Below are 23822 nucleotides of genomic sequence, written 5' to 3'. Positions count from 1 at the left end.
CTCGATGACACCGTAAAAGCAAGCTTGGAGAAGCCCATCAGCATGCGAGAGATAGAAATTGCTATAGATGACCTGACCGCTCGAAAATCGCCTGGTCCTGATGGATTGGGTGCAGCTTTCTATAAAGCTTTTAAGGGGGAAGTAGCGCAGGCATTGCATCGAGGTTTGAGCGAGGCATATGATAAAGAAGAAACGCCACCGTCACTTAGAAGGACGCACGTGGTGTTGACACCGAAGAGCGATGACCCCGTCGAATTGCTCTCAGTGAAGTCATACCGGCCTATACCACTTGCAATGTGGATTACAAAATCTTCATGAAGGTCCTAGCGAAATTGTTTCAGACCATAATTAAAGATATTGTTGGGCCACATCAAACACGTGGAATAAAAGGGAGAAGCCTATATACAAATATTCACATAGCTAGCAGTATTTTGGAATGTTGTGACGGGGGGGGGGGGGGGGTGGGGGGTGGGGGGTTGCAGATCAGGTTGCACTAGAAAGCTTTTGACCGGGTTAGTCACGAAATTTTATTTCCAATACTGGATTATGTAAATGTAGGCTCAGTCATAATAGATGGAGTTAAAATGGCATATGCAAATTGTTTCACTAGCATTATTGTAAATAAGGAAGTCACGGAAAGCTTTCAGGTAAGACCGTCCGTAAGACAAGGATGTCCACTTTCTCCTCTGTTAATTGCCATATATATAGAACCGTTTTGCTTAAAGGTCATTAAAAATGAAAGGGTGTGAGTATTTAGACTTATGGAAAGCGAAGTAAAGATATTGTCATATGTGCCAAGCCGCGGACCGTGAAACGCTGTTCATAATTCCGCTTGTCTACCGTGATGATAGCTGGATTCCGCGAGTGACAGATACTGCGATTGGCAAAGACTAAAATAGTTAGGTCACTCAATTAGGGTGACGTCAATGATGTGACGTCACCCATAAGTCATTAGCTATGAGGACTAAGCGGGAACGATTGCGCTCCAACGCCGCCGGGCGGGCGGCGCTTCTTGCCTTCGGCGAGTGACAGATGCTGCGCCTTTCCTTTCCTGTAAACGAATTATAGAACGCCGGTGAGCTTAGACGCGCTCGACATGGAAGCCAAGGAGAGTTTAGCTGCTGGCGAACGGCGCACAAGACTGGAAAAATTAACTTCTTCTGATCCCGAGGTAGTCACTGCTTTTAGCTACGTATATCCAGGCATAGCAGAGCTAAGCTATCTTTGATTTTTTCCTCTTGAAGTTGTCGCGCTAAGTTATTCACACCGCGCACTGCTTGATTTTTTTTTTATTATTATGGGAATGTAACGGGCCCGGTCCGCGTGGGCGGTTCTTTGAGCGCGCGCTTTAGTCGTCCATTGACTGACTGTGCATAGTATCACGGAGAGGGACTCACGGACATCAGTTCAGATCAGTCGTGTCCGACACTTCGTGACCCTATCACGCCACGCTTTCCGGTCTCTCGCTATCTTCTTAACATCCCCACTTCATCCGCAGCGCCTCGAGGACGTCATCTAACCATCGCGTTCGCTGCCTACCCCTTCTCCGGTGACCCTTAACCTTTTCCAACATCAACCCATTCCAGTATTTCCTGCCAAGAAAACCCTATGGCCAGTCATTCCCGGACATACCCACGCTTTAAAAATGAACTTGTAGGCCGAATTAATAAAGTTGTTCGTTTTAGAGCACTACATGGGCTCGAGCCGGCTATGAAAATGGCTTTTTTGCTGGCCCGGCTGGGCTAGGGCTTTACGTTTCAGACCCAGACCAGGCTAGAGCTAGCTGTGTAGTCTTCTTTCGGAAATAAAGGAATCACGGCAACAATATTGTTCAAATGGTTTACGAATAAACCACTAATGTGCATTCATTAGCGCTGTAAGGCCGCAGTGAAAAGCGGCTCGAGCGTGGAATCGAGCTGGCGGTCGAACCCCCCCCCCCCCCCCCCCGCGCCGAGGCCAAAGAGCCAGCGCTGTTGTTTTTTTTTTCTCCTATTCTCCCCTCTACTTGGGCGCTGGCTGCGCCCCGCGGGGCGCGCGGGAGGCTTGGTTTGTTTCGTCCCTTCGCCCCGAGGCGTAGCGAGGAAGCGAACGGCAGACGCACCCTTAAAGGGCCACTGTCCAGGGAAGGACGTTTTAGGCGAAGGAGCCCATTGTTTCGATCAGGCACCGGAGATAGTCTGTGCAAAATGTTACAGTGACACGCGCGCCGCAAAGCAACGAAAATACAAATCAAACTCTCTCATGCTCTCCTTCGGGAAGCCAGCTTCCCCGTTTCCTGAGCTGGTCCGTCGAGCCACAGTAATGACGTACTTCCCGCGAACGACGTACATTGGTCCGTCTCGCTGTCTGAGGGTGAAGGATGGGTGTCTACCGTTCGCTGCGCGCTCTTCCCTCGCCACGGCCCGACAGAATCCAGAGGCACGCGCTCCCTCGCCCGTTTTCTTTTCAAAAATATTTTGCGGCCTTGCGTTCTGGGGGCGAAGTCTCACAGTCACCGGGGAAGAAAATATTTTCGACCGGAGGATGGACAGTGGGCCTTTAAAGTGGGTTCAGACGGGAGGACCGGAGCCACAGACCGGAGCGCGGATCATCCGCGCGCCTCATCGCTCCCCGCGCCCCACGTGACGCCCACGTCACTGCTCTGAGCGACGGCGAAAGAGCGGCGTGGCCGTCCGGGCGAAGCGGACTGAATATGCCCAGCGCCTTTTTCAGTCCACGCGGAACGAGACTGTTTTTGCTCTTTTTGCTTTATCGCTGCTACCTCAGCGTTGCTACGCCCGCGCTTTTCGTCTCGTATTCAGTTCGAGCGGCGTATTGTTTGTTGTGCATGCGCGGCGTCGTTCGCTCTGTGCTCGCTGCAGTGCATCGTTTTTTGTGTTTGCGCTTGTGGGTGTGCCAGAGTTGTAGCTTTACTCGGTTTCTAGTGCTTGTTATGGATAAAGTAGCGAAAAAATGGCTCAGTGATGAAGCGACAGTCACGTTTTTAGCGCTCGTTGAGAGCTGCCCACCGATATGGAATATTGACGAAACTTGCAATAAAGAACGCTTGCAATACATGAACGCTTTTTCGCTTCCTCGTCGTCCTCACACACTTCACGTAGAACAGCCAGAGTAGCGGGACAACGGTTTCGCTCGGCGTCCATGTTGAAACTCTCGGTAGAAAGGTTTTCGGCGGCGCGCCGCCACCGATGGGGAGAAGGGTACACGCGTATGGTCCGCTGGCTTCGTGTGAATGTTCGACGGCCGGATCGACGCGCGGACGCGTGGTCACGTAGCACCAGATCCGTGCTGACGCGCGCGGACCATCCGCGCTCCGGTCCTTTCGTTTGAACCCACCTTTATCAGCCGGGAACAACAGCGGCACGTTTCTGCGAAACACTTTACGGCTGGCTCGCCCAGCGATCTCCCGCTGTGGCGCCAAACATGGGTGTAGGGAGACGCCGCTAATGAAGCCTTTTGCACTGCCATAAGCGCTCACTAAATGTCCTGCAGAAGGCGACAATAGGCGCGACCCTTGGCCCTCCCAAGTAGCGACTCAGACCAGCGGCCTCCCGCTGTGTCGCTGGGGCCGGCGAGTGGAGAGAGTGCGTGTTTTGAATGTTGTATTTTTATTTGACGTAATTAAGGGTCCCCTGAAACGGCCACCAAGAAGCCACTAATAAATGTGTTCACTGTGTAGAACAAACTCTTTTGAACAATTACCCAAAGTATACTTCCTTGGAACAAAGCCAGCGATTTATTAATATTTAAAAACAGCGTTTTTTTTTTAATTCGCGGGCAGAGAGGTCGTCACTTGGCGGTGTCGCATGGAACTATTTCCCTAAACCGTGACGTCACGGGTGAGTAGACTGGCAAGGCTTGCTAGAAGCTGCCATTCGCTGCGGCCACTGCAGTCATGACGTCACGAACACACTTCCGGTAGCTGCGAAAGTCGATTGCTAGTGCGCTGCTCGAACTATGTGCGGGCTGTTGTTACACAGCTCGCCGCCCTTATCGGTTAGGCGGCCATTGCCCATCAAGTACAACAACCGAAGCGACGCAGTGATCGGCGGAACGAAGCTGCATTTACAAATATCTTATTTATATAACGTGGTTTCAAGAGTACCGGAGTGTCGTCCGACGAAACGTCAGCAGCACGGTCAAGCACCACACGATGGCAACACTTCCTCGACCGCCGTAAACACCGCCGATGTGGTCCCTCCTCCCGCATACCGTTCCCGAAGGACACGGCGGATCGTTAGCACCGATGTCCGAAATAAAGCGTGCTACAATTTGTTGGCGTCTGGAATACTGAAACGTCTCACTCGTGCCAAAAGCGCACTGCTAGAGGCGTCACTTCTAAAAGCATACAAGACGGCCCTAGGTCTTCCCATGTCCACAGCTACTCATAAGCTCATGGCTCTCGGTATCTCCAATACCGTGAGCGAACTGATCGAGGCAACCCTCACCGCCCAGTATGAGCGTCTCTCACTCACACACGCTGGCCGGGCGGTACTGCAGCAAGTTGAGATCTCCCCGCCGAGATCGGCCCCAAGTTATGCTGAACTTACACCGGAATATCGCCTAAATCTCCGCATTCCTCCCATTCCCAAACGGATGCACCCGGAACACCACGCCGAGAGACGGGCCGACCGGGCTCGTCAATTCGAGAAACGCTTCAGCGGACGTCCGGACGTCACGTATACGGACGCCTCTCACCATCCATCGAGGCCAGCGATGCTGGCGGTAGCTCTCGCCCCTCACCGCAGCTGGTACACAGCCTACAGCATTCGCAATGCAGAAACAGTCACCGCAGCTGAGGAGGTTGCCATTGCGCTAGTGCTAGTCGACCCTAATACCAAAGTCATCATCAGTGACTCTCAACAGGCTATTCAGAATTACCATGCAGGCCGTATCTCTTGCCAGGCGTTACACATTCTACGTTCTACAGCACCCTCTTCCACATCTCGCTTACTTCTTTGGGCTCCACCCTAGTGAAAAATCACGTATAGCGACAAACAAGTTTGACCCGGTCCTGTATTATCCCGTATAAATTTCATCTCGGTGTGACCAGTCCTGTATGAAGCTTAAACGGGTTTGTATCGGACAGGTCATGTCCGGTATAAATCTCAATCCGGACGGTCCCGTCCGTATAGAGTTAATACAGGGCAGACCATTTCCAGTATGCATCTCATACATAACATCCCAGTCCGGTATGGATATGAAATAGGGCGGACCAGTCCTGTATGAAGCTTAAATGGGTTTAGATCGGACAGGTCATGTCTGGTATGAATCTCAATCCGGACGGTCTAGTCCGGTATAGAATTAATACGGGGCAGACCATGCACCTTTACATGACATCCCGGTCCGGTATGGAATTGAAACAGGGCGGACCAGTCCTGTATTGAGCTTATATGCAGGACAGGTCATGTCCGGTTTAACAGAAACCGGACAAACCAGATATGAATGAAACTGATACGGGACAGGGTATTTCCGCTTCTCAGTACAATTCGGGCGAATCGTGAAGCTCAACCAGGATGACCACGTCGGAACATGCCTTCGCACTAAATAAGCATGAAACCATACATATTATACGTTACAACGTTTCTGTATATGTGGAGTATGCGTTGTTTCGCAAATACCTAGAAGATTTGAAGCCGTGGATGTGTGCGCTAGCAAGTACATACACGCATTGCGTTTTGCTTTTGCGTGTACAACAGTAGCTACAGCTTGTACGATCTTGCGGTGCATCTTCATATCTGCGACTGAAGATCTGCCCCCTTCGCGAAAGTGCAAGCAAGAACGTAGCGTTTCGTTAGCGAGTACAAAATACGCTCGAGAATAAATGAAACACATCACTGACCATCGAAATATGCACAGGTCAGCCGGACATCGGGAGTCGCGTCCTCGAGTGTTTACGTATGCAAAACACTTGGTCGGAAGTAAATTCATTCACGTTGCGGGTCCGCTGGCAGCAGGGAAGCTAAAACAAGCAGTATTACAAGTGTTGGTGCACCGCATATATCTATATGTAGAAAAATTGCATGCGTTCGAAGACGATGACAAAACACATCAGCACTAGTAAATTGTGACCTTCTGAGGTTTGTCTGCAAGAAAGTGATACATTGTAAAAACGCGGGACACGGATAACCCTTCGTGAAAGCCAGGAAAAAGATTCTGTGCGTTTAAAGGGCGATCGTTCAATTACGACCACAAATTCTACACTCTACTAAAATACACAAACTGCAAAAGAGCAATGTTGACTACATAAGCAGGAATATAACCACAACCGCCGTATTTTGCCGTGGTGTAGTGGTAAACGTGCGTGCTTGCTGGCTGAAAAGACCGAAGTTCGAATCTCATGAAAATTTGTTTTTCTTCTCTACTTTCTTTATGTTTCTTTTCCTTTTTTTTTCTTTCTTTGTCTTTTTTCAAATTTAGTGGTGTTATTTTATAGCTCTGTATGCTTTTTCCAGCCTGGCGTCCAGTTTTTTTTCTGAAACAAGGGCCACGGACCATACAGGAATTTCCGGAATGAGAGCTCCGCGCGGTTTCATTTCGGTTCAGCCTGTATCAATTAACCAGAAACCGGACGAACACGCCATTTCTGGAACTTATACTGGGCAGAGTATTCCGCTTCTGAACAGAAGCCGGGCCGATCGACGAAGCTCAACCGGAATTACCATGCCGGACACGCCAGCGCACTAAATAAGCATGATACCAAACATATTATACAACTATTCTATATGTAAAGGGCACGCTTCGTTTCCCAAATACCTCGAAAATGCGAAGCCGTCGAAGTGTGCGCTAGCAAGCATATACGTGCGTCGCGTCGCTTTTGCGCGTACAACAGTCGCTGGAGCTCGTACGACCTTGCGGTGCGTCTTCATATCTGCGACTGAAGATCTGCCGCCTTCAACGCGAAAGTGGAAGCACGAACGTATCGTTTCGCTAGCGATGACAAAAAACTGTTCGAGAAAAAATAAACAAACATCGCTGACCATAGAAAGATGCGCAGATAGCCGCACACCGGGCGACGCGTTCTCGAATGTTTACATATTGAAACCGCTCAGTCGGAAGTGTATTCATTGACATCGATGCTCCGCTGGTAGGACGTGAAGCTAAAACGCCCAGTATTACAAGTATTAGGGCACCGGATATCTCTGTATGTAGGAAACCTTACAAGCGTTCGTAGACGAAGAAAAACACATCAGCACTAGTAAATTGTGATATCTTGAGGTTTGCCTACAATAAAGCGACGCATTATAAAGATACGGCACATTTGTGAACCCTCGTGATAGCCTGCAAAGATATTCAGCGTGTTTAAAGGGCGATCGGTGAATTACGGCCACAAATTCTGCAGCCAAGGGAAATATACAAAGTACGAAAGAGCAAAAGTAGCTACATATACTGAATAATAACCACTGTAACCATAACCCGCCGTAGAGTAGTCTCCCTCCCGCCTTACCGTGGAGGCCCAGGGCAGAATATTTTAAAACGAGTGAAGAGGATGCCAGTTCGACCGGCTGCCAAAACGTTCTTTTTTAAGTTGCACTCGAACACTCTACCCATCAAAACCTCGCTTCACGAAAAAGTAATCTATGTCCCTTGGACGATAAACTGCCAGCTTTTCAAGAAGCCAGAGACAATCGAACACATATTCTTAGACTGCTGGGGTGCAGTATTTCTTTGCGACGTGCTACAAAGAACAATTAAAAAAGAGCTACCACTAAACCCTTATGGCATCCGGTTTTTACCGGTGGAGAACGAAGACGTACCCTATGATTTAATAATGCTTCTAGGCCTCCACAGCTTGTGGAAAACACGAATGCAAGTAAGGCATGAAGATATTAACATTCGCAGTGTACGTGAAAATTTTGTTGAAAGTGCTGTCTATCTACGGGAATGTATCTGCGCGCTCCCTGACCCACCACAGTGGGCAGAAGTTCTGGGTGACCTGGTAAAATTGAAGAAATTTTAACCTCACACGCGTCAGCTCAAGGGCAGCTGAAGTGTTTTATTAAGTGAATTGATGTGAACTCAAAACAGGCAATAAAGAAAAATAAAAAAAAGCCGTAGAGTAGTCGATAAGGTGCCCGTCTCAAAACCATGAGGACCGAGGTTCGATTCTTGCTTGGTAGCAAAACTTTTTTATTTTATTTATTATTTTAAATGTAGTCAATTTATTTTATATTGTTCCATGTTTTTTCCACCCTGGCGACACGTTTCTTTCCGGAAACGAGGGCCATCAACCATACAGGCCATTCCGGTATCAGCTCCGCGCGGTTTCATTCGGGACTTTCAAGGGTTAGTACAGGAATTTACTGAAATAGCCCCCAATCCTGCATCCCAGATCCTGTACAGTAAACCTGCATACGATTTCCTTGGCCGGTGCGCTAAAAGTCAGTTTCTTGATGCGCAGAGCACCGCTGGCTCGGTCCGTTGGCCGTAATGCGTGGTGTCTTTCGCTGGTGCGCGGCTCGCACCTTACGCGCACTTATGGCTCAGTCCGTTGGCCACCATGCTGGGCGTCTTTCGATGCTGCGCCGCTAGCTCCTTAGCTTCAGTTTCGGTCCGTCGATCTGAAGCGATGGCTCGATCCGTCGGCCACAATGTTGCTGTCTTCTCGTGCTGCCATCTTTCGACGGAGACCTCCTCCTCAGGCGCTGTCCATCGGCCCGGAAGTCTTCCTGCTGAACAAGTTGTTTTGTGATCGCCGAAGGCTGACGGGAGACGGTGATCCTGTCGGCTGCGCCCGTAAACTTCTTTTGTATGGTTTCTTGAAGTTCCTTTTTTTCTTCTTCTTCTTGTTGTTGACGGTCCAGTCTCCTTGCTTCGCCGAAAGAATTGCAATGGGCCGAATTAAATTAACAAACTGATTTAATTAAAATAATAGGTGGGATGGATGAGCAAACACTGCACAGTCGAAAGAAAGAACAAATAAGACACTGAGTTGGGTCGCCCTTCGGCTTAGGACAGTCCGTCGTCCCAAGCGAGCGTACAGGAGAACGTCCGTCTTCTCCCTCGCTCGGGCCGCCACTCCCGGGCTACCCATCGCACCTCGTCGCTTTCGCGCGGTCCCCCGTTTCCGTGAAAACGTCCTTGGGGTCCCCCCTGTTCACACAGATTCGTGGAAAATCGTAGCCGAGGTCCAGTTCGCAGAAGCGTCCCAGCCCCGGCCTTTCCATCACTGGCATTCCACTCTCGAGGACGCGCATGAGATTTACGGCTGCCTGTTACACATACCAAAGAAAAAAACAACTCCCAACGGGTGCTCGATGGGGTCCGCTGAGGGCGTTCGGAGCCTCGCGCGCTAACCACCAGGCCAGACACAGAATTGCCGAGCGCCTTTCAATGCGCGAACCCCCCGCCCCTTAAGAAAGACCTAAAACAGACAACGCGCACACGCAGGGGCACTTGCCACTGTAAACAAGAACAAGAAAATGTTCCCCCTCCCTGGGTACGGGCGCCGCTCCACCCGCGCGCCTCGCGGGCCGGCTCTCCGAAACGGGAGGAAACACACAAACACACACAAAAGGAAAACCCGAGTAAACATGCACTATTGACGACCTTACACTCGGTTAACGACGCAAACCGAGGTCGCCAAGCTCGGTTTGCGACAACCGCGGTTAGTGGTCTAACCATGGTTTGGTCCGCCGTGTAGCATGGGCTAACCACGGGTTCACAGTTACACTAACCGTCGCTGCGCGAACTGGCGAACTCCTCAGGCGTGAGCGAGCGAAATTTGGTGGAGAAATATGGGAGAGGCCTTCGCCCTGCAGTGGGTATAGTCAGGCTGATGATGATGATGACATCATGCAGTCTTTTAGAAATATTTTCTTTTTCGTGCTTGGAATTTTTCTAGCGCGTTATCTGGAATGTTGACTATTTTATGTACTGTTGCATGTAAATGATGACTAAACTATTTATGGTGGAATCAAAAAGCGTTAAGCATTTCGTTTTTCGCAATAACTATACATATTGAAAAAGTCTTTTCAGACTGACTGCTGGGCCTGAGCAAGGCCGAGACTTGGTAGAGCGGGCCCGGCTCGTGCCCGCTTCATGTCAGCGTGGGCCATGGCCGAGCCCAGGCGTCAACCAATAAGCACGGGCTGTGCTGGGTCTTCAAACTATTGGCCCGGGTCGGAAAATCAGACCTGCGCTGTGCTCTAATTTGTTTCCTACCATTCTCGCTACCGTTATTAGGGGCCGAGGCAACTTAGCACACCACGCCGCCTACATGAATGAAATCTATTGCTCAACTTAACGAACTATGAAAAAATATTCAAGGAAATAGGAATACTTAATCAACCATATTTCCGGAACCGCTACGCTCCGTAGCATCAAACCAGCGCTTTGAACTCACGAGCGCATGTATGAAACGCCTGCAGCGCAGGCAAACACGGCGCAATGAAACTTGGTTCGACTGCAGCGCCACTCGCCGCGTAAGGCAGCGGCGACGCCGCCGGCGCTCTGGAATTCTTAAACGAAAGCTGGTTCTAGTAACGTTGATCTACATATCATGACTTCGAAGCTAATACTCTAGTTACTTGTTACAGTCTTCTTTTTTTTTTGTCTGAACTGCGTTCACCAGGGTTCCCCACGCTTTTCCTGTATTTGGAATACTTGACGCCATGTTTTCGTAATTTACGCCATTTTCTACCTCCATGACTGGTCATGGACACCTCCACACGTCGCTTGCATTGCCTGGAGGAAATCGGGAAGCAAGTTTGAAAATAATTAGCTTGACAGAAAGAGTTGCTGAAGCAATGAAAGTCTTTTCTTTTATTTCCTACTAGCTCTGATTTCTTTTTGTTTCGTGAGTACGGTTCCTATAGATATTTGCTTCATTCTGACTGATGGGACGTTACCTTTAATTACGGTGTACATAGCGTACTTGTAGCTTTTTCTTCTCAGACTTCGCTGCCCCGAGCACTTATTTTTATATTAAGAAGAATATGGAATCCTAAGTGTTACAAATAGGGTGCGTTTTAATGCCAGCTACTGAAAGCAGAAAATTATATTTGTCTTTTTTCTTTCGCAGACATATTTTTCCATCAACAGTACGAAGATTATTTTTCTGAAATTCTTACGGCATATCTATCAAGAAAATCGCACGCACCTTAAGACGACACATTTTCAACTTTACAATTTTAGTGTTGCATTTATAAGTATTTTGGCAGCTTGTTGGATATTTGCATTTGCGGATAAAAATAGGCCGTCTGTGTTGCGCTACAAAAATAGGCTGCTTACTTGAGGCCTACCCTTTTGCCGTTTTGAAGCCGTGCGCGCTTTTTCTTATTTGTGTTGGTGTTTGCTCAGGCAGCGCGAGTGCGCATGAGCGAACTGCCCACTCGAGGGGGCGACATGTTATCTCAGCGGAGGCGAGTGTAGATAAGCGCATCGGAAGCATGGTCGGAATCAAGGCACTCGGCTTTTGCCCGACTGGAGGCCAGCGAGGGGCGGCGAGCGAGCATCACGGGCCACCGGGATGTACTACACAGAGGAAAGAACGAAGACTTGCCAGACGAAGAGAGAAGCAGGAATGGCGTAGTATACTTGCGTGAGGAGCAATGTTTCTTGCACCGCCTATCGCTCGCCCTATTCGAGCCCTGTGTGTTTTGTCTTGTTATATTCGTGGTGATTCATCGTCGCGCTCCTCGACAGCATGTTTCCAGCGCATTCGATGCTCTCTCTTTTTATCGAATGCTTTCTTTACTTTATCCGGAACAAGGCGGTAGTTTTAAGAAAGGCGTGATTTGTCACTCGTCGGGTGAGGTCATGGCTCGCGGACCCGTTTCCTTGAAAGCGAAGACTTCAATCTACATTTTATAGGGAAGAATATATTGCCGCGAACCATTAAAAAGTTTATTTGTTTTACCGCCGCCGGTATAAGGCCTTATCACTGCGATTCCAGCGCACGAATCGCTTATGTATTCTTTGTTTTCTTCATTCCTTTTGTCGCGAGAAGTAGCCTTATCATTTTCTTCGTCGCGCCAGATGCGCCGAGATATATCTCGAAGAGACCGGTCATTCGCTGGTTTTTCTAAATGTTCTAGGGTATGCTAGTCGCCGGTTGCCGTTTTATCTCGATCTTTCTTCGTGGCCTTTAATCGAGCGCCGATGCGTGAAACAGGCATTCGTAGAACGACAATCGCCGAGCGCCTTTGTTGCTATCACCGCCGCCGATTGCCTAGTTCTTTTTGCTTGGCTCAAGCCAGCCTAATAAAGAGTTCTTTTCAGTGCGATTACGCCTGTCTTCTCTTTTGGTACCTACAGCCTTGTCACCACCACGTGACAATATTTGCAGGTGAAATTTCACTTCAAAAGATTCCTTCAGAGTTCTTGTTTCTGCCTTAGTTTTTTTTTTCTAGCCGAACGAAGCACATAAGAACTATATTTGACATTCTTCTTCCGTCCTTAAGACACGTCGCATCGAACAGTGCGAAAATCACGGAGACAAAAAGAGAGGACGACTCTGAACTGTATTCGCCATGGTACGCTATACTCGTTGTGTATACGTACAACGGCAACTCGACATCTCTTCCTGTCGCGCCATCTCTCCAGAGTCAAGTGAGCTAACATCACTTCACCACGGCCGGTCTCGAGGGAGAGCGCGCGCTTTTTCTTACGGCCTTCTCAATCGCCGAGGGAACAATGCATAGAGTTAATACAAAGACTCTAGAGGTAAAGCTGGGCAGGGAAACGAGCTACCCACTGGTTCGTCGCCATCATCAAATTCATCATTGTGGCCAGCACAATTTCTGCTCACTGCGTAAAAAATGAATAAATGTTTGAACAAAAGTTTTAAAAACCGCTGCAGGTAACACAACTGTAGAAAATTTCTATACATTGTTTTCAAGTTTCAGGCACATTATATGATCTTTCAGGCACCTTCTTGGTCGTAAAGGAATGATGTAGAACGATTGGAAACCATGTTTGCGAGCAGACGTAGCAGACGCCCTTTGAGATTCGGTTTCGAATTTCAATTTTCGAGCGCCTCGAGGTCAGACACTCGAAACAACCAGAAGTTTATAGCAAACAGGTGCTTGCTTTTTCATGCGTCGCGATGGCGCCTTCCTGCGCTGTATGCAAGGCAACAGCTAGGAAAGGATCAGGCATATCGCTTCACGTGGGAGTAGACGTGATTTATATTTGGAAATTTCATAATAGGTGTTCATAATAATACCTTCTACAAGGAGAAGTATACGTGAAAGTCGAAAGTATGGTCTGCAAGGCGTGTACTTGAACAAAAACCTTCCTGTCTTTGAACCGTTTCTTAAAGGCAATTAAATGACACTAGGCGAGCTGAACATTTTTATTTGCAGCTTTCCTCACAGGAATAAGGAACAGCTGGACAGGGTATACTTACATGATCTCATTTAATGCTACATGGCTGTGAAATTGCATACTATGAGATGACTAAAATGCTCAGTCCCTAACTTCGGGCTGCAACTCGAATAAAAGGTCTTCAGTGATATGCTTTACCGCTGTGTGCATGTCTTGCCATGAGATGCACAAAAACTATTATGATCCTGTTTATTTTAAAGTATATTCAGCTTCCTTATCGCCATTTCCCCAGCCTGCTAGGGGACACATTATGCTAACTTTAAAAGGTGAATGATCGAGTGTTTTCAGTGGCATCTAAATTTGTTTTAGAGCAATGTTTTGTGTCGCTAGACCATGCGGTAATAAAGACGATATTATTTAGCGCATTTCTGATTTCTCATAACTGCTACTCCGTATACTGAAGAACAAACAGCTGTTAAAATGGCTGGAGATGATGCTGCGGTGAGATACACAAGGCCAATCAACAGTAAACACACACGAGCGCCCTTTGACATTTACTGTATGCAGCACTAGCCACTGACGAATTCCACAGCAACGGCCCTTCTTGGTCTATCTGCGACTCCCGGATAGACCAAGAAGGGCCGTTGCTGTGGAATTCGTCACTGTTTTTTTTTTAGTTTTCTAATCGCGACGTTAAAGACATCGAAAAGCTACACAGGGCCACTCTTCGCACCATTACTGGGCTTCCTAAGCACACGAGGAATGAAGAGCTGCTTAAGCTGGTCAGCATACCACCCATACAAGACATTATAAGAGAAGCAAAAATAAGAATGCGATCCCGACTGGAAAACACGACCCAAGGGCAGCAGATCATGGCATGGGACAACCAAATCAACATTGCTCCGAGGCCCCTGGGGACAGACACTTCACACCCGTGGGAGGCGCCGGTAATCGGACTAAGGCCACAACGACCTATTAGTAGGCGGAATGTGGTAGCTAGGCAACTTTTAGCACAGAGAACTGCCCTCACAAGACCACTCAATACAATACACTGACGCTGCAATTAGAAATGAAAGGGTGATGGGTGTGTGTGCCAGCGCCTCAGCACAACGGACAGCACACGTGCCACCTACCTGGAGGAACAATTTTACACTCCGAGTTGCTTGCCATATGGGAGCCATAAATACTATTACGACCTCTGCAGCCAGAAAAGATAACTTCAATGGATATCGAATTTTAACCAAATCATATGCAGCGATTGCAGAGCTGACGGCACCAACTACAGACGACGCAGTGGCCATGGACATCAGAAAGAGGCTGAAGGGAATGCGGGAAGTTGGAATAGAAATTCAAATTATATGAACACCGGGACATACTGGCACGGACGGGGGAAACGCAGCCGCGCAAGCGGGTGGGCTTGCTGAAACGTACAATGCCCCACACCTCAACTCCATGCCTAAACCGATAGACTTAAATCCTTACCAAACAATGCTCACTAAAGGCTCCCCTGGCAGATCGATGATGCACTATGTACGCACCAAAATAAAACACGACAGTAAGCTTAGATTACATGAAGCGACACCAACGCCGGTGTTTGAGGACACCAAAGGGCGCACTCGACCACAAGAGATATTTCTCAACAAAGTAATAACAAACGCTGCTTACACACCGCACATACTTGACAAGTGGTCTCTCCGAAGACACGAAACACTCAAACACAACATATGCACACACTGTCAGGAACAGTGTACAGCAGACCTAGAACGTCTTATATGGCAATGTCCATCGTTTTCACGAGGACGAAACAAAATTACGAATATTCCACGCGACGACATGCCCACATTGGCAGGTCAGGTTATATCAAGCACCGAAATACAACACTCCATTGCTACATACGGCAGTGAGAGCGGCCTGCTTCGAATAGTGTGAGAGAGGTCGACTTACAGCGCGAAGATCGGCCGCATGGCAAGCAACAAGCAACAGCTTGAAGAACCGTTAAGACGAAGTTACACTCCCATCCCTCCTTACTCCCCAAGAACCCAAACAGCGGCCGAGAGCCATCCCTTCCCTTCAATAAAGGCTTCATTCAATATACTGTGGTTGCCGTCTTGCGCCAAAGCAAATTTCTGACGTGCTTTCAGGTGATCGGGCACTGAGGAGATGCGTGTGTCCTCGACAGGCGAAATGCATGCGAAGTGCGTAACAATCGCAGGGATAGCCCGCCTTACGATAACAACTCAGAAGAGGCAGGACACCTATGCGATGTTACAGTAGGTACGCGACCCAACATACCACCAGAAATGCTCCACACTCGACGATTCTGCTGTTGTTTACAGCACCTACTCTACAGTAACACAGCAGCCGCCAGCTAACTGCACGCCGCCATCTTTTCACGATCTACGTTTCCGGCTTCAAACCATCTTCATGTGCCCGATTTAGCAAGTAAAAATCATCTGGCAATCATTAAACAGTGTGATGATGGCGGCAATCACGCGGTCACCACTCGAATGTATTGGCTGAACGGACAGCTTTCCCTCTAGAGTCTTTGTATTAACTCTGTGGAACAATGGGAACGTTTCTCCTTGAGTTACGCTCTCCGCCACCGCAAGGGGCACGGCCTGCTCACTGTTCGCTCCGCGTCTGCTTCAGCGGCGGCGGGTGGCTTTTGCCTGCTTTCGCGCTGTCGCTCGCGAGTGTCGTGGTGAGTGCAGCCTCGAAATGAAAGAACACAGAAGGTAGATGCTGCAGCGGCATGTCGTCAACGTACTACACACGTGAACGGATATAAAAAACACTGTCGTTCAGCAAACATTCGACAAGCATGACATATATTGCGGCATGGTAGCTACTTTTGTCCATTTTAATACGAATTTTTCCCAGGCCTGTAAAAGAATAAAAGAATAGGAACAAAAAAAAAACTGAATGAGCAGTGATCACATCGAACCTTCTTCAAGGCTAACATGACAGCAACTCGTCTGCAACACCAAAAGCGTCTTTCAGCGCTAGATGCGAAACCATCCATGTAGCACCGAAGATGAAAATAATTTTATAAAAATTTAATGTAAATGCAAAATGCTTGCATGATATAAAGTATTAGTATAACAGTCAAAGTAAACGTTGTAGGGTTGAGTGTTAAATGTTATTACAATTAATATACTAGCCAATGTGTGGTATTATAAACATTATTTTAATTTTGCAAATAAACATTGTTTAAATTAAATTTTTACATGATATTAAGCTTATTATTGAAACAATCAAAAATAGTTTCATATTCATGACACCACTTGTGCTCGAAGTGGTAAAAAAAGGCCTACTCGATGCAGTGACTTACAAATGAGTTCACGTGCTATATAGAAAGTATGCAAGAAACTTCTAAAGCGTTAAAGAAGGACACTCTCACTGAAGACCAATTTCAAGCCCTATACAGCGACCCATTGAGGCTCTCATCGGGAAGTAAGGTTAACGTGCGGAAGGGAACGACATATGCTAGATCCGAGGGCCGTAAGAGCCAGCGGCACATGACTACGTTGTCAAGATGGACGTTTCATCTGAGAGCAAAATCAAGGCACTGAAGTAAGTGATGGCATCTCCTACCATCCCATTTCCCAATGTAAGATATTCCGGTTTACCCTCCTTGGGTTGACCTTACGTCGCTGGATATATCGTTTAGTTAATCTACTTCGGGTGTGATGCTTGCGCTATTCTTCTTGAAACTAGCGAAAGAAGCAGCCCCATGTAGTACACTCTTCTACGAGGACAATATTCTAGTGGACTGCATTATCCGAAACCAGAGCTTGTTGCCCTATTGGACAAGCTTCTCTTTTTTTCGAAAAAGCTGCCGTGCACCTACTACACAGAAATGTTCTCGAAGTACTTAAGATCCTGATTCAGTCAGCATTTGAGAATCCAACACTGAGTTGCCCGAAAGGAATTGACAACAGCTATGTTATTAGGTCCGCTTCTTTGATGTTTGAGAAATTTCTCAGAATTCTTCTTCTCAATTAATTATACCAGGAAAGTGACAGAGAAGACCAACAGGCCAACTCCTTATGTGCACAAGCCGTGCAGGAAGATTTTGAGACTGAATTTTCTAGACGCAGGTCGCATTTTGATGAGCAGATGAATATATGTGTAACTTTGAAGGACAATGTCTTTTTATTGTTTGCCGCTCTTTTCGATTCTGATTACCTGTTTATGCCCATTTCCTTGATTAAACGTAGTCGCGAGACTACTTATACATCTTCGGTCTTTTAACCGACTGATATGTCTTGAACGAAGCTAGAACAGCCCACTCCACTAGACAAGTGAAATTTTTACTATATGAGTAAATTTTTGTTCTTTACTCTGAATCCGAGACGCGCCATGAATTTTTGCCATTGCCTCTTCTGAACTAAGCGAAAACGGTAGCAGTTGACAGAATCTCCATCAAACAGTTCAGCATGCACTCATGTCAGGTCGCGCTACACCTGCTTACAACATTGCAAGGCGCATTGCATAGCCCGGTAAATTTATTTTTGTACAAAACTTCGAGGCAAAAAATGTTGGTGTACCCGAACCTTCATTCGACCGTGCACGACCGCACTGACGAAGGCGCGCGCGCGTGAGCGGATTGTTGACTGTATTTTATTCCTCGTACACGATAAATGTTCGATGCTGATTACGGCCTTTGTATAAACCATAAGGGGCGAAATGTCAGGACCTGCCGGTTGCAACTGACGCGGGCGAAGCTAAAAGCGAGCGCGCGTTTCCCTTGCGCGTGAACGGCTGTAGCGGAGGAGCAGCAGTGGGGCGGTGGCGACCCCACCGAGGCGCGGCGGGCGGTGGAAACAGACCCCATTGGTGAGGCCGTAAAAGAAGAGAAGCGCGCTCTCCCTCGAGACCGGCCGTGACTTCACAGCCACCGCCGCCTAAGTACCAGCAATCCAAGCCCAATGCTGAATAAATCTCAGTTCCTTTTCTGTTCTCAACTGGGCTGGTCCCTGTCATCTGTCCGACTACAACCAAACATAACAATACTTATACGCATAACCGAAATAAATCACAGAAAAATGGTTATAAGCACGCAAAACGTATTCGACGTACATGAAAATTAGACCACCTTTTTTGTCATCGTGTCCCTCGATATGCAACTTCAGTGCCTGTTATTAAATGTTAAGTTTGCTGATGCACGTGTCACAATATTTTGTAATGTGAAAAGATGCAATCACCGCTCCCGTTGCTTTATCGAAGTATCGATAAAATACTCTTGTAGTGCGGAACCATGGTGATCACCTTTTGAGCTTGTGGCAGTGGGCTGCGACACATTATTTTTTGTCTGTATCTGACATTTTTGCTTTGCACTTGAAGGCGTGCCTGCGGTGCCAACTGCACAGGGCACATAGGACGATGTCTCAGCCTTCAAGAGCAAAGACACATTCTTGCGGTGGGTAGGAGGAGTGAGAAAACGCGATAAAACAGAGTGGAGCAAAATAACAACCACTGTTTTTGTTGATGTAAAATACAACGTAATCAGGTAGAATTCATTACTTAAAATACTACAAGTGATCTTGCAAGATGGAGACCAAGGCAGACACGGTAAAAAATTAACATGTTCGAGATAAATGTCTTCATAAGCCAGATGAAACTGAGGTAGGCGATGCCTGGTTTGAAGATAACAACACATCTACTTACAACGGAGATAAAGGCCACTGAAATTGTGCGGCCTGCTGCTTTGATAACGATACCAATAAATACAAAAAATGAATGAGAATGGAATAAATGTTCACAAACGAAAACCACTGTGAGCACGACAGGGAACGATCATGTAATTTTAGAACGATCTCTACCGTAGGCTGCTGAAATATAAAATCCAAAGAAACGACACGCGCCTCGCAGTAAACGTTTATAGAGACAAAACTAAGACAACCATGGCAAAGGCGTAATACTTGCTGTTCGCTCAGGAGCACAGATAAAAAATTGTAGGCAGCGCAGCCAGTAAACAGTGAGCAATCGAATCCAAGTATAGGGCGCGCATAAGGTTTTCATGTCATAACAAGAGCAGATCTTCTCATCTCAAACCTCATGTAGCTTATCCGAAGTAGCAGACCCAAGGCGCTCTCCCCATTATGGTTGATATGTTCAATATGAGGTAGCCAACTCATTGAAGAATCTTATAAAATGCTCAAATACCTAATAGTAACAATACCTAGGCTCTTAATTGTATGAGAGAGAGGCGCAGTCTGATCGACCGGAAAGGCTAGAAGCTTTTACTGACATTCAGAATAAGCGAAAGTGAATCTGACCAGGAACTCAAGTTCGGTTGGGTACGTCTGCAGGGTAAAATATGAAGAATGGATATTGCTGCAAACCGTTCAAATCTTTATTTGTTCTTTTTTCGATAGCCGCCGGCACGCGGCCTTATCACTCATATTCTGGCACGCGGATCAGTTCTGTAATAATGGTTTGTTCATGCTCGATGTCGAAAGGCGCAGCTTTATCAGTTTCTTTGTCGCGCAAGATGCTCCGAGATGCCGCTCGAAGATTCCGACCACTCGCTTATACTTATGTAATATTCTAGGTTGGTCTAGTTACCGTTTTCGGTTTTATCTCAATCTTTCTTTGCAGCCTTTAAATCAAGCGCTGACGCATAAAACCGGCATTCTTTGTTCGACGATCGACGAGCACGTTAGTTCTTTCTGCTGTCGCTATCGAGCTACCGCCTGCCCGTCAGCCAGCTTGCCCTGTGCCATTCGCCGTCGATTACCGGGAGCGGCCAGCGATGGGCACTCGAGCCCCCCCAACTGTCTCACCGACGCCTCCCAAGGCGCACTGTTTCTTCATAGTGGCTCCGGAAGGAGCTTCGAGTCACCAAGTCGTCATTGACGCCGTCGAGGATGAAACTGGTGCTCATCATCATCATCATCATCATCATCAGCCTGATTATACCCACTGCAGGGCGAGGGCCTCTCCCATATTTCTCCACTTAACCCGGTTCTGTGCTAGTTGCTTCCACTTGACCCCTGCGAACTTCTTAATCTCATCCGCCCACCTAACTTTCTGCCGCCCCCTGCTACGCTTTCCTTCCCTTGGATTCCAGTTTGTTACCCTCAGCGACCATCGCTTATCCTCTCTTCGCACTACATGTCCTGCCCATGTCCATTTCTTCTTCTTAATTTCTACTAGAATGTCGGTAAGTTGAGTTATTTCTCTGACCCACTCTGCACGCTTTCTATCTCTTAATGTTACCCCTACCATTTTTCGTTCCATAGAGAGAGAGAGAGAGAGAACTGGTGCTCACGGAGTGCTCTATCTGAAGTACCTCGGCGGCTTCAAGTACCTCGTGTGCGTGCGGTCCTCAGCACACGCCACGAAGTTGTCTGTATTTGGAGCTGTACACCTCGAGAATCAACGTGTGCCGGTAGAACCTGTGGGTCCACCGGTTGTCTTCGTCACAGTCTATCGACTGTACCCTTACGTGTCCGACGATGTTCTGATTGCTGCTATGGCACCGTACGGAAAACCGACAACCCAAGCACGTTCACGGGCACAAGGGTGGTTCGGTTAGAAATACTCACCCCGGTACCGAACTTCATGACTTCAGGCCACAAAGTTATGCTCGAGTACCGTGGTATGAAGCGGGTTTGCGCGAAGTGCAACTTGGCGGGCCACATGGCGGCGGCTTGCAAGACACCGAGATGTGAGCGCGGTGCCGTCTTCGGACACATGACTGAGTGCTGCACAGCGCCATGCCAACGATGCGGTAGGTGACATGCTACCGTCGACTGCACCCAGCGCAGGACATATTTAGCGGCGATACAAGAACTACGAGCGGTTCGGGACGAACGCACCATTATAAATGAGCCCAGCAGCGTTTACCTAGCTGACGCCACCCGGGCACTACAAAGAGCCGACGCACCCAGTATTACTTGCTACAACCCACCAGTGGTTCCTGAAATCAACGAACCGGCGGAAGATTCATCCCCGGAAAAGCTGGCGGCGGCGTCAGCCCCCGAGCGCGCATCACAAGCCGAAGCAAAAGAGCAGCGACAAGAAAAGTCATTGCAAGCTTTGCCGGCGCGAATGGGCGAGGGACGCACCGACAAAAGCATCGCAACTAACCCCGGCAACGATCCGGTACAGGGTGAAATAACTGATAACGTTTCACGCTGTTCAGATTTCATGGTTGCTTCGCCAGCTGAGCCTGCAGCTGCGGAAAACGGGTCAACGAGTCCTCCGAGCATACCGACTCCGGGAAAGTGGGCAGATCAGGTGGATAGCGAAAACTCTTGTCCAAATTCGCCAAGCAGCGCGTCCTACGACACAGGGTCTCCCGAGACGGACAGTCCATCCTCCTCAGTGTTCACGGGCAGCCAGCCTACTTACAGCCAACGCCAGCGGCCGCACCCCTCATCAGCAAGTGATAATGATGCGTCTATAGGACATTTGCGACTCCAAAAAAAGCTCGTGTAAGCTCGCCCGAGCGGGTCACTGCTGAGGGTGAGTTCTCCGACGAGATGTACTTTTAAATTTCTGGTGGGCAAGATGGCTACGCTCATCCTTCTTAAATTCATGTTCCTTAACGTACTCACGCTGAACGTCCAAGGTTTTCGGAACCCGGACAAACAGCGTGAGGTTGTTCACTTTGCACGATCCCAGAAGATTGACTTACTTTTCCTACAGGAGTGTAATTTGCGTAACCAACGTGAAGTGCATGAGTTTAATGACCGATTTTCTGTTAAGAATTTCTTTTCATTTGGTTATTCCCAATGTCGTGGTGTGGGGGTGGTCATTTTTAGGCGCAGTGTGCTGCATGGTAGTCATTGTCTTCGATACAGAGGGCAGAGTCATCGCGTTTGAATTTTTCTACGGCCAGCGGAAGATTCGTGTCATTAGCCTGTACGCGCCTGTGGACCACTCACTATCGAACCCCTTCTACGCATCTCTTTCACCTTTTCTTTTGGAGAGTCACCTATTCTTGATTATCGGAGATTTTAGTTGTGTTCTGGACCTGGACAGAGACATACGCTCACTAAGACATGTCCGACGGACAATGACGCACACTGTACAGTTGCAGCGCATTTTATCACAGTTTGACTTTCATGACGTGTGGTGTCATTTACATGGAGATTATTTGGCTTTACTCGTAAAGGCAGGCTAAGCTGCAGCAGACTTGATCAGGTCTATGTTCCTGGCGAGCTTTTGACTGCAGTGGTCCAATGTCGCGTACTAGACATTCCAGCAGATGTCGGTTACGGTTCAGACCACGGCCCAGGTTCTGTGGCGCTTTACCTACCCGGTCGACCGGGAGAACGTAGCGATATCTGGCGTCTTGATGTTTCAGTTCTGTGAGATCTGGAGGCTTCACATGAGGTTAGAGACGTGATCACGGCGTCGCTGGCAAAACCTGGACTAGGACCGCGTGATTGGGACACGCTCAAGGAGGATTGGCGTGACGCGTGCGTTAGGGCGGGTCGTCACAAACGAGAACGCGAAGCGGTTGTTCTCAAAGACTGTTTAAGACGCATCCGCGTGAATAAGTTAGGCAGCTCTAGGACTGCAGAGGCCCAGACCTACTTGCAGTTCCGGCGTGATCGGTACTCGCGTCTGCTGTACCTACATACACGCTCCGCAGAACGCATGGCCCTCAAAAGCAACCCAATTCCGATCCTGAAGTATTGCGCCTAGCACGGGACGCGAGCGCGACCGGAAAGTTGCCGACACACGTTGCTGGCGTATACGTAGAGAATGGCCAAGAGAGCGCTCAACGACGTGACATTGAGTGCATGTTTTGGAATATCTTTTCTGATCTGTTCACTTCCGAGCTACACACTACAAACAACACGCGTGCCAACCAGTTTGGCTCCACCTTCCCGCGACTTAATGAGGAAGAATCGGCCTCTCTCATGCGTCCGACCACTACAGGCGAGGAGCTATCCTTCTGCAGGGTATGAACACGGGTACATCTCCAGCATACCTGTATGGCATACCTATTGATTTATACCGCACTTTCTGGGCACAAATACACCTTATGCTAATCAAGACTCTGAACGACGCACTTTCTCGGGACTTCGTTCCGCGTTCATTCCGAAAGGATCAGATCATGTTACTCCCTAAACCGGACAGGGACGGGCGACAGCCATCCAGCTGGCGCTCCATTACGTTGCTAAATACTGATTACAAATTCCTGACAGCTATCCTTGTTAAGCGCAATAACCCTCTTTTTTCTCAGCTAATTAGCCCCCAGCAGTCTTGCTCGGTTAGTGGACGTAGTATTTTCACATCATTAACACTTGTTCGGGACATCATTGAGTTTCCTCATTCATCGTGAAGCGAGCGGGATTTTATTTAGCCTCGATCAGGAAAATGCGTCCGATCGTCTAGAACCCTCGTACCTAAATGGGATCCTACGCTGTTACAATTTACCGGAAGCCTTCGCTGAACTCATTCAACTGCTATACAGCAACATGGCTTCTGATGTACTTTTGAATGGAGTTCCTACACCGCCCTTTGCTGTAACCCGCGGCGTTAGGCAGGGTTGCCCGCTATCGCCGGTGCTCTTCGTGCTCGCTAGAGAC

Source organism: Amblyomma maculatum, chromosome 6, assembly GCF_055883805.1.
Source record: "Amblyomma maculatum isolate TAMU_Amacu chromosome 6, ASM5588380v1, whole genome shotgun sequence".
Lineage (NCBI taxonomy): Eukaryota > Metazoa > Arthropoda > Arachnida > Ixodida > Ixodidae > Amblyomma > Amblyomma maculatum.
This window is presented reverse-complemented; position numbering follows the sequence as displayed.